Below are 12,770 nucleotides of genomic sequence, written 5' to 3' on the forward strand. Positions count from 1 at the left end.
AGGAGAGGTGGAAGGAAGTGAGCATGTTCAGCTGGCAGAAAAGGCACTTCAGAGGGGACATGACAGCAGTCTGCAAATACTTGAAGGGCTGCCATAAAGAAGAGGGAAAGCAGGTTTTCTCTCTTGCTGCAGAGGAGGACACAGACCAATGCCTTGAAGTTGCAGAAAAGTAAGTTTGATTGGATATCTGGAAAAACGTCACTTAGAACAGCGAGGCAGGGAAGAGACTGCCTAGGGACACTGTGGCCCCTCCATCACTGGAGGTGTTGAGGAAGAGGTTGGACAGCCACAGGTCAGGGATGATCTAGGCATAACTATGTCTATGTTCTACTACGGGTATTTCCTGTTTTTCTGGGCTTTGCTGGTTGCCCCCTCCATGCCGCCACCACTCTCTTTTGTATGTGTCAGGGTGTTTTTAAGCCTTCCTCAGAGGCACTGGGTATTGGCTACAGCCAAGGCTGGGGACATGAACAGGGCCATGCCAGTGCCCCTGCTAGGACGAAAGCCTGACATTGCAGACTAGAGGATCTTGCCCCTCCGCTCCAGGTCAGATTGATCACCATGTCTGGGGTCAAGAAGGAATTTTATCCCATGATCAGACTGGTACAGGCTGTGGGGGTTTTGCCTTCCTCTCTAGCAGGGAACATGGCTTTCTACTTGGGGTCTCCTGAGCGTATATTGACAGCATTTCTTAGAAGCAGGACATTGGCTGCCATGCTTCTCCTGCTTTACCTGTGGCAAGTTAGGGTGTTAGGTCTGTGTTGTGTCAGGGTTGACGGTAGTCTTATGTAGCATCTAAATTAAGGTTTGTATGGGTTGGTTTAGATAGGGATGATCCTGCCTGAGTCTGGGGGTGGACTAAATGACCTTTGGAGGTCCCATCCAGCCCTGCTTCTGTGTGAGTTTATGACCTCTGAAAGCCACCACACTTGGGCACCACCACAAAGTGATAATAATTATCATGGCTCTAATTCAAGGGTAGATCTAGGGGGATACAGTGGTACCCCTCCCCTCTTTGATTCCTGCTTCACCCAAACTTTAAAACCCACTCCCTAGGAGAAGGAGTGACATTTCTGTTCAGCCAGCCCTGATAGAGTCATTGGCTTTCATGGCTCATTGTCCCCGATTCCTGTTAATCTCTCTCCAGTCCACAGGTGTTACCAGCCCTCTCTCCTTTTTTAATGATCTTGATGTTCCACCATTCAAATTAAAGTTATCCCTTCTGCCATTTTGCTGTCAGTTAGCCCTTCCTGATAACGTCCCTCTTTGATTTCACAGCCCTGCAGACTATTAAAAAACTTTAACTCAAAGGTAATATTAAACTCCCGTGCAGAAATGACTAACAGTGCAGTATTGGAGGCCTTGTGAAGATGCTCAGGAAGGCTAGATTTTGTTTTATGAGTCCAAATAAGAGACATGCATTTAACTACATTAACTATGGGACTAATGACATATTATCTTTTGACTTCTTTTGCCTAGTTAGTTGTGCTTTGTCTAAGCTTAACAAAAAAAGTCTAGCAAATCAGTGCACATTCCAATAGTTATATTTGATTTTGCTCTGATCTTAAACTGAATAATATAGTGCTAGCCCCCTAGCATATTAGTATACCTTCTAGTTTCTCTTTAACTGGAGGCAAAATACATACAGTACTGTGTTATATGTGATGACCCAGTACCACATCTTCTGAACACCCACCCCCCTACTTTTCAAAATCCTTGATCCACCCATTGTCTGATTCAACTGTGGCCACAACACAGAGTGCTCACCCCTGTGCAGTCACAGCCGCCCACTCCAGCAGCTCTGACAAATGGGTGTCCATCTGGAAGCACCAGCACTCTGGTTGAGAGTGACTGCTTTATGTACTGTAACCTTAGAGTTCATCCAAGAGTCCTCCTAACTTGGAGTCATTACCAAACAGATAGCTCCTCCCAAATTAAAAGTATAAAAAGTCTTTACTGGTCAAGAATTAATTTAAATACCATCCAAAGTCAGACCTAAAGAAAAGTCTTGTATTCCAAAGCTTGTCTAACTCATCCCAAGCATGCAGTTGGTTCCAGAAGGAAAGAATTTGTAGGAATCCTGAGAGTTTAATATTTTTCTTCCGTAAATAGCATTCTCATACATTTCTTTGTAGTATGACCAGCTAATAAACTTATATACCTCATTTGACTATTTACTTTTATATTGGAGGCCCAAGAGAAAGCACCAGAAAGAAGAACATGTTCTTCCAACAGGAATAAATGCCTCATTGCTAATAACCCAGAAAAGATACAAATACCCAAGAATCTGCAATACATCCAGGTGCAGAGACACCTACATGTAGTTTTTTGGCACCTTAAAGAAAATATTGCCTCTTTTTAGCTTCAGAAATATTTAGATATATTCAAAAATTCAACAACTCCCAACTGGTGGATAGGGAAACCCATCTGACTGTCTGGGCTTACTAACATCACCTAGCCTCTCATTCTGTTCTCTCTCTCCACTTACTGTGCTTTTTTCTTCCCTGTTGGGCTTCTGTTTTTCCTCTGTAGTGACTCAGGGCTTGGCATTCTCTTTTACTTCCATTTGGCATGTCCATTCTTCTCTTTCACTTTAAGCTTGGCCTTTTCTTTAAGTCTGCATTGACCCTTTTCTTCAACTCTAGTCTTAATCTTTTATTTATTTATTTTTGTCATTGACTTCAGGCTATGCTTTCCCCCTTTTCCCTGCACCCCTTCCATTGAACTTTATTTTGTTTGTCTCTTTTTTTCTTTGACTTCTACTTCCAATGCCACTAGGATGGGTTTGCAACTCTCAGTTTCTTGATTGAACCTGTGTCATCATATTGGCAAGTGACATCCCTTGCAGACTTTTCTATTTGCTGTGCAAACTCTGGGTTTATGAAGAAGCAGCTCCTTCTTTCATTCTTCAGCATCACCAGTCTGAAAGCTGTCAGCTGAGTAGGATCTTTTTACCACCAAATTGAGATCCATGTCATGGTTTCAGAATCAGGCTGTGCCCAAAGAGTATAGTCTCACCAAGGATTATCGTAAGGTACAATATTGAGAGAGATCATTTGGTAGAGGGACATTTTGATGGTCCCATGTCCTCATTTCTTTCAAGTCTGCACATGAAGTCTTTCTTTCAGCATGCTCACACCTGTCTGAAGAGTTTCCCTCAGCAGAGCCCTAGCTGAAGATCATAGCTAAAAGTCTATCCTCAGCCTGAAAGAAGCATGTGCAAGAGTAGCAGGAGCAAAAGATGGCTTTATGACAGCTTTGCAACCTCTCAGGATGTTGAAGAGACCCATGAAAACTGTACTATAACCTGAAGCAACCTAGTGTGACTGATTACATTAAACACCACATACATATCTACACACCCACACACCCCTATGGTGCCTATGAGCTACTCTGCAGGCCATGGCAAGTGGGAATTCCTACAGATGCATAAACTATTGAGACTCTCCTCTGATCCTTGAAATAGCCTTTCTCATGCAAGGAGCCAATGCAAAACCGCCAATCACTGTCCAGTGGAGTTTCTTCTTTTGTATGACAAAAATGGGGTCTGTGTCTTTATCTTTGTGTGCTTTGGCGTTTTTGTTGATTTGGGAGCTCTCGGCCGTCAGAGAGATTACTAGGGATCATTACGTAGACATGGCTCTCATCGATCCCCTCCAATGCAGTGGCTGCATCAGAGAAAAATTCTCCCCATGCTAGCTAATCATAAACAGCCACAGCAACATAAAAGGGCTGTAGCAGGCAGGAAAATCCTATATCTCTCAACTCCATAGCATGGTGAAATGCATTACAGCATCCATTCAATGTTCCAGGTGGGAAGAAAAAAGTGGAGAACTGACCATATCCATTTCAAATCCATAATTCTGTCACAATGGATATGCAAGAAAAAGCAGACCTAAATCCTAGAGAGCAAATTCAGTTTCTCTCCCTGTCTCATTCTCATTTATGTGTTGGCAAAACAGTACAGCCATTCAGTTCCTGCTCATTGTCCACCACTCATGTTCTCATTATTATGTTTGTCCTTTGTAATTAATATCTAGCCAGTTACATGAGTGAATAAACATTAGGGCTGTGCGAAGTTTGGGTTGCTGTGCGAAGTTTGGGTTGCTGACTCAATTTGTCAGAGATTTGGCCTGATTCAGTGGTCGAATCTCCAAATCCGAATAAAATCTGGAGACTCTTTAGTCTCTCCAAATCAAATCAGAACCCTCCAAATCAATTTAGAGAGATTCCGAGAGATTCAATGATTCAGACATAGACACAGCTTTAAATGTTTTTTCTACATACCTCAAGGTAGCAGGCAGCTCGTGAATACTGAGATGGTGGGGTGGATGGAGCATCCAACAGGAGCACAGTGGGGTCCCCTGCACACTTGGTGGCAGACCTGAAAGTGTACCAGAAGCACTTCCAGTCCACTTCTGGGTCTGCCGTGAAGTGTGCAGGGGATACTTCCCCCACTTCAGCAACTGGTGCATCCTGGGTCTGGGGGGGGCACCCAGAGTCCCCCCACGGCCAATTGCCAAGCTGAAGGAGTACAGGGGGTCCCCCACGTGATTGGCAGTGGACCAGAAGTACTTTCAGGTCTGCCATTGAGCACACGGGGGGGGGGTCCCCCATGCTCCTGTGTGATGCTCCATCCTCCCCACCATTGCAGGGTTCACAAGCATGCCTGGTACCTGGAAATATATAGAAAAAACATTTAAAACTGTGTCTGTGGCTGAATCACTGATTCTCTGAATCAGCATCAAATCTTCAGATTTGGATTTGGCTGAATCAAATAGGAACAGTGATACAAATCAACGAATGGAATCACTGTCCCCTGATTTGGGCCGAATCTGAATTGAATATAGCCCATTTCACACACCCCTAATAAACATGCCTCTATGAGAATCATATATACACACACATATGCAGTAGTCTCTGCAGACTTCATGAATGATCTCATCTGATGGTGCAACCTGGACTGAGCTTGGGATGTCTGAATTACTAACAAGTGGCACAGTACAGATAATCCCAAATAAGTGCCAGTAAAACCTTCATACCACATGGTAATATGTGCTACATGTTAGAGAAGACCTATTTTAGAACTGTTGGAGTGAGTTCTAAAAAGTTTTAATTGGTGCTATTTTTGTCTACATGTGCCCCAATTAGTGGAGTCCCACTGTGCAGACCTCATAGGAAAGGGGAAACTATAACTAATAAAAGTTTAGAAATCTCTACAAATTACTCTGAAATAGCTTTTCTATCCAGAATATTATGATTTTAAGATCCAATATCTTGAGACCACCCACAGCTGGAAGCAAGGGCTGTGTTCCAGTGGGGGCTCTAAATCTCTCATTTTCAATGCATAAAGACCCCACAGATATATTTAAGACATTACAAGATGTTGGACTTCACACTTGTCCATTGTACCCTGGCAGAGTACTATCCATGCTGCAGATTAGGGAGATTTTGGCAGGAAATATAAAATTTTGGGAGGGTAGGATCACTGCCTGGTGGTTCTGCTTTGTGTTCTTTCAAAAATGAGTGTTTAAAGCTGCTCAGTAGGTAGGAAAATTACTTGCAGTCTCAGAGAAGATGGATAAGCAAAGTGCTGATGAGATGACCAAAGAAGCATGATCAATGCAACTTCTCACATGGCTTTCAGCCACATGTGATGTGCACATGCACACACTCGTGCACACACTCAGAGTGAAGATATGTGAAAGACAATTTGACACGTTATAGAGCAATCCATATGATACTGGTTTGCCTCTAAGGTCTGCATTGCAGACGGTTAGGATGACAATCGTATCAAGCTCATCACTGCGCTTAGTGGGGTGTCCATGGTCCTACTGCCTTTGTAGCCATAGTGAAAGCTTCTCCCATAGGGACTGAAGAGAAACTGCCAGCAGCCTCTCCATGAATGAGCATGACCTCATCTCCCAAACGTGCAGAGCTGTGAATAAATTAAAACAGAAAATATTTACTGCTGCATCAACGGTAGCAAGAGGGGAGTAACTTGGATGAGGAGGTAAAAAGCACCCTGTTCAAATTTGCTGATGACACTAAGATGTGGGGGGATGTGGGCATGCTAGATGGGAGGAATAAGCTGCAATCAGACCTAGACAAGTTACAGGGGGTGGCGGATGAGAACAGGATGGGTTTCAACACTGACAAGTGCAAGGTGCTGCACCTGGGGAGGAAGAACCAGCAGCAGACCTACAGGCTGGGGAACTCCCCTCTTGTCAGTGCAGAGGCAGAAAAGGATCTTGGAGTCATCACTGATGCCAAGATGAACATGGGCCAGCAGTGTGGGGATGCAGTCAGGAAGTCCAACCGTACCTTGTCATGCATCCACAGATGCATCTCGAGCAGGTCCAAGGAGGTGATTCTCCCCCTCTATATGACACTGGTCAGGCCACAACTGGAGTACTGCGTCCAGTTCTGGGCGCCGTACTTCAGGAGGGATGTGGACAACATGGAGAGGGTCCAGAGAAGGGCCACTTGCATGATCAGGGGCAACAGGGCAGGCCCTATGAGGAGAGGCTAAGGGACCTGAACCTGTTCAGCCTCCACAAGAGAAGGCTGAGGGGGGATCTAGTGGCCTGTTACAAACTAGTCAGAGGGGACCAGCAGGCCTTGGGGGAGTCCCTGTTCCCCCGAGCTCTACCAGGAGTGACTAGAAATAACAGTCACAAGCTGACAGAGGGTGGATTCAGGCTAGACATCAGGAGGTGCTACTTCACGGTCAGAGCGGCTAGGATCTGGAACCAGCTTCCAAGAGAAGTGGTGCTGGCTCCTACCCTGGGGATCTTTAAGAGGAGGCTAGACAAACCTTGCTGGGGTCGTTTGACCCCAGTACTTTTTCCTGCCATGGCAGGGGGTCAGACTTGATGATCTGCTCAGGTCCTTTCCGATCCTACCAACTATGAAACTATGAGTGTCCATGATGCAACAGGCAAACATGCAAAAAAAGCATCATAACCTCCAGACAGACACCCAGCAACCACAGCATGCAGCAAGTACACAAAGCATGCTAACTATGAGCAGAGAAACTCATCTGTGCTATGGCAAAGTCCTTAAAGGGATGGATGGAGCAAGAAAAATCTCCCCAGAAAATTCCAGTGATATACTAGGCAAGGGCACTTTAATCTTGATAATACACATCGCATTCTTGTAAAATTGCAAAGTATTTCTTAAGAATCTGAAAGAAACCAGTGCCCATTTGTTTTGGTTTACTTTTTTTTTTACTCGTTGACTGTCCCCACACCCATCCTCTTGAAGCCCCTTTAAATATTTTACAGTTCATCAGAATAGGGAACTGGACACTGCAGCCAAAAAAACAAAAAGTGTCTGAAATGCTCTGAAGTTTTAGGAGAATTACCAATCCACGTCTTGAGATTTCAAAGAAGTGGTTAAAAAATAAGAAGGTAGGATAAGAAAAAACACCTTTTCTGGGGAACAGTTTATCCAGAAGCTATGCTCACCACCTTTTTTGGACCTCTTTATAGGTCAAATAACTATAATATTGTGGAGCTCTGTCATCCTATCTTGTCTCATCAGTATACAATATAACGGCATATTGGCCTCAGAAACTGCAGTACAGTCATACTAGGTGGTGTTACACTGCTTGGAACAGACACAAGCAACAATGGGATGAAAAGTAGAGGTGGACCGATTCATCAGTCTGATATCAGATTGGCACAGATATAAAGCAATTGACTGTATCAGTACTTGGCCTGATATGGCTGATAATGTGGCTGATAAATGCCCCATGCATTCACATAGCTGCAGTGCAACATGTAGGCAATGAGGAGCACAGTCCAGCAGATTGGAGAGCTGCATGCAGCTGGTAAATCTCTTGTGGTGGAAGGGGAGGGGGGAGGGAAGGGGCGTGATGGGACAGATCAAGGTCCCCACAGTGAGGGAAGGAGTGGGGCTGGGGCAGATGCTGCCCAGCCAGGGTGGGATGGGGTGTGGGATGGAGCTGCAGCCCATCTGGGAGGCACAGGGAGGGGCGCTGCTGCATGCACCCCAGGAGGGCATTGGGGGGCGGGTGCCTAGCTCCCTACCAAGGTGTCATGGCCACCATACTTGCTATGTCCAGCATTTAAGTTTTAGCATGAATGATTTTTAAAAATCATTTTCAAGGCTGTTTTAAAAAGAATCAGAAAGGCATTGGATTCTGAAATGGCTAATTTTACTGAGATGAAGAAAATAAAAAGCATGTTTAAGTGTTTAAGTTAATTGCTTCTCAGAGGCAGAATACGAGCAAATTTCAAAAGTTTTCCTGACCCCTGGCACAAATAGGAGTCAAAGTTTCAAGATACATTTCTTCAAAGGGGCATAAGCACTTTTGTGCACACTTGATATGCAGCTCACACATTCCAGTATGTACACAATCCCCAGCATGTAAATGCACACACCATTGCATACTGAGAAACCAGGAGCTGCCTGCTAACACTGGCAGTTTTGCAAAAATGTACTCTCACTTCTGAAAAGTTGACCCTTGAGGTTCTGGTTTGAGGCTTCAAGTCTGTTGTATACTCTGCAAACATTAGTGAAAGGTCTCAGACATCTGGCAGTTTTCCTCCGAGATCCTTAACACCTCTGTCTTGCTCTACCATTTATGCAAGGTACTGTACCTGTTGCAGATAGAAATATAATACAGTATGTTCTCAACACGTGAGCTTATTAATGATGACCCTACACTGAACCAGCAACCAGCAGTATGAAACTCCACTTCTATGCCCCATTGATATTCAACAGGACTACGGCTCCTATGTTACTAAGTGCAAAATCTCTGTTTCCTGTTAGCCATCAAGGCTAGTCAGGTATGAAAATGCCAGTTAGGTCATGTAAGAATAAATCCTTAACCTTTTCCATTTTAGCAACAGCAGTAGACCACAAACATACTTTATGGCCTTCATTTTTAAAGTAAACTGAAGGTGTCATGCTGCTCGCCCTTTTGCTTAGTAAACAGTTCCACAGCATTGACCAGCCAGCACAGACTACCAGGAACATTAATCCAGAAAATGTGAAATCAAATTATTACTGGGAGATTTGGAGGAAATATATGCCGATGACAGGAAAATCCCTCCTGGGGACAGTAAGTCTTCCTCTAATTGGGGTTGTGAGTATGTACATCATTTATTAACTACATGTGTTGCTCTGACTGGATAGATCATTAGGAGACTGCAGCTGCTCTTGAATTGCTGGACAATTTTCTTCCCTTTCTCCCCTAGGGGGACCACCAAATGCTTGGAAGAGTTCTGAATTCCCCCATTTACCTAGGCAGGCAAGGCTTTTTGGGTAGATGTAACATCTTTTGTTAGACTAACTAAAAAGTTGGAAAAGAGTTATTTGCAAGCATTCAGGCACAAACACCCTTGCCTGAAAAAGGCTGTTTGTGCCTGAAAGCTTGCAAAGAACTTTTTTCCAACAATTTAGTTAGTCTAATAAATGATGTCACATCTACCCAAAGAACCCTGCCTGCCTATGTCCTTAGACCAACACGGCTAGAAGCAACACCCCTTTTACCCAGATTTTTCACCTGGTTTACCAGCAGCAACCTACTCTTCGTGACCTTAAACCACACACAAATATGCTCCCATGTCTCACTAATCTACCTCCTAAGCAGAAACTCAAATGGGCTGTGAAGTGACACTGAAAATATTTTTTGTGTTTTTCTTTCCTCCTTACTTGGGATGTCTTGACTTCTTAGATGTCTCATCTATGAACAATGACCTAAAAGCCCTGGTCTCTTCTGAATGGTATTTCCCTAATCCAGTAACCAACCAACTTCACTTGCCCCTAATATGGCACTTGCCCATCCATTCTATGCCCCTTATAATGGTGTGGCATAGAATGGATGGAACATACCATCATACAAAAACAGCTTTCCTTGTCATGCTGGATGATACATTAGGGCCATGGATAGAAATCAGAACTATTTAAAGATTTCACTTGAGATCATAAGAAGTAGGGTTGGAAAGGATGTCAAAAGGTCATCTACTCCAGCCCCCTAAACAAGCCAGGAGCATCCCTGACTAAACCATCCCAGCTAAGTTTCTGCCCAGCCTGCTCCTGGAAATTTCTAGGGATGGAGATTCTACAACTTCTTTAGGTAGCCTTTTCTAATGCTTGACCACCCTCATAGTCAGAAAGTTCCTCCTCATCTCCAACCTCTGCTGCAGCTTGCACCCATTGTTCCTAATTGTCCCTTACATCACAAAAAATAAACAGCCCATCTCTATCCTCTCTACAATCATCCTTCAGGTATTTGAAAACTATTATAAAATCACCCTCAGTCTTCTCTTCTCCAAACGAAATAACCCTAGTTCTTTCAGCCTATCTTCATAAGTCATGTTTCCAGGCCTCTAATCATTTTTACTGCTCTCCACCAGACTCTTTCCAAAGGTTTCCACATCTTTCTTGAAGTGCAGGATCCACAACTGGACACAGGACTGCAAGTGAAACCTTACTGGTGCTGAAAAGAGGGGAAGAATGACTTCCCTTGATTTGCAAGTGACACTACTGTTAATTTAACCCAGTATACTATTGGCCTATTTGGCAACAAGAGCACACTGGTGGCTCACATTCAACTTATGATCTACTGTAACCCCCGTTCTCTGCAGTACTGCAGCCTAGCCAATCATTCCCTGGTCTGTATTTGTCCATGCAATTATTCTTTACCCAAGATAAAGATTTTGCACTTGATCTTGTTGAATCGTATCTGATTGATTGCAGACCATTTCTGCCGTCTATCCAGGTCATTCTGGATCCTAACCCTACCTTCCAGGTTATCTTCATCTCTACCCAACTTGGTGTCATCTGCAAATTTCTCAAGTATGCACTCAGTATCCATTACCTAAATGATTAATGAAGATGTTTAACAATTCCAGACCCAGAACAGACCCCTGGGAAACCCCACTTAATACCTCCTTTGTGCTAGACATTAAGCCATTGATGACTGCTTATTGAGCACGACAATCCAAACACTCAAAGAGAAGTTCCCTCTTCTTTGTAATTCTGACCTACAATCTGCTCCAGATTTGTTCACGGGATTGTTCTTCTAACACTTCCATTTCACTTCCCTCTGTCCTCTCCAGTATTTTAGTTTTTGATTTTCACGCAACCCATATTTCCATAGTTTTGGCACTCATGCTTGGTTTGGTGGATTCAATATTATTCCTGCTCCATCTAGTTGTCAAAGTAGAATGGGTCCTTTGCCTCCCTTACACTAACTTACCTCAAGGCTCAAAAATGCACTCTTTCTGCATGGATTTAGTCCTTTGTCACTCACCAGCATTATCAGTGATATCAGTGCCACTCTGGATAGGAGAGCATTAACTGAATCCTTCTGCAGAGGAAATGCGAAAGATTCATAGATTTTAAGGGGCTGGAAGGGACCTCACAAGATCATTGGGTCCAGCCCCCCTGCACTAGCCAGAAAAGACAACAGGGGTCAGATGACCCCAGCAAGGTGACCGTCCAGTCTCCTCTTAGAAGATTTCCAGGGTAGGTGTTTGCACCACCTCTGGAGTGAACTTATTCCACAGTCTGGACACCCTGACTGTGAAGAAGTTTTTTCTAATGTTAAGCCTGAAATGGTCTTCCAAGATTTTGTGGCCATTACTCCTGGTTTTCCCCAGGGTGCCTTGGTGAATACTTGCTCACCGAGCCCTTGTTGTATTCCCCTGATATAGCAGTAAGCTGCTACCAAGTTCCCTTTCAGCCCTCTCTTTTTCAGGCTAAAGAGTCCCTCAGCCTTTCCTCAAATGGCTTGCTTTGCAAGTCTCTAATCTTATGGGTGGCTCTTCTCTGGACTCCCTCAAGCTTTTCCACATCCTTGTTGAAGTGTGGCACTCAGAACTGGATGCAGTACTTCAGTTGTGGCCTCACCAATGCTGAGTAAAGCAGAAGAATCACTTTCCTAGTTTTGTCTGAGGTACATCGGTTGATGCATCCCAAAGTATTGTCTGCCCTGCTGGATACAGCATTGCACTGATGACTTGTGTTAATACTACAGTGTATTATTACCCCTAGATCCTTTTCAGTTGTGGTGCTAATCAGTTTGGCACGACCAAGCCTGTAAGTATGTTGGGGGTTGTTCATCTCCAGATGGAGCACTTTACACTTCTCAACGTTGAATTTCATCTGGTTCCAGTATGCCCAATTTGTCAGCCTATCTAGGTCTATCTGTATCTGCAGCCTATCTTCAAGTGTGACCACACTCCCACATAACTTGGTGTTGTCTGCGAACTTGGCCAGGGAGCTCTTCAGCCCCACATCCAAATTATTGATAAAGATGTTGAAAAACACTAGACCAAACATGGACCCCTGAGGGACACCACTGGCCACTTCTCACCAGGACAACACAGGTACACGTTAATTCGAACTCTCTGGGTCCTACCCCTCAGCCAGCTTCCTATCCACCTAATGGTAGAGCAGTTAAGCCCTGCAATCCTCCAATTTTCCCATGAGAACATCATGGGATACCTAATCAAAGGCCTTTTGGAAGCCTTGGTATACAATGTCGACCTCCTCTCTCTTATCCAGGTGGTGAATTACCTGGTTGTAGAAGGAGTTGATATTGGTAAGACAAGACCTGCCTGCAACAAAGCCATGCTGGCTGTTGTTCAGAATCCCACGTTCTGCAAACGTATCACACATAGACTCCTTGATGCTTTTTTCCAGGATTTTCCCTGGGATAGAAGTTAGGCTAATTGACTTATAGTTGCCCAGGTCCTTTCCCCTTCTTGAAGATCGGCACAACATTGGCCCTC

This window comes from Crocodylus siamensis, chromosome 7, assembly GCF_052110815.1.
Source record: "Crocodylus siamensis isolate JL-2025a chromosome 7, ASM5211081v1, whole genome shotgun sequence".
NCBI classification, from domain to species: domain Eukaryota; kingdom Metazoa; phylum Chordata; order Crocodylia; family Crocodylidae; genus Crocodylus; species Crocodylus siamensis.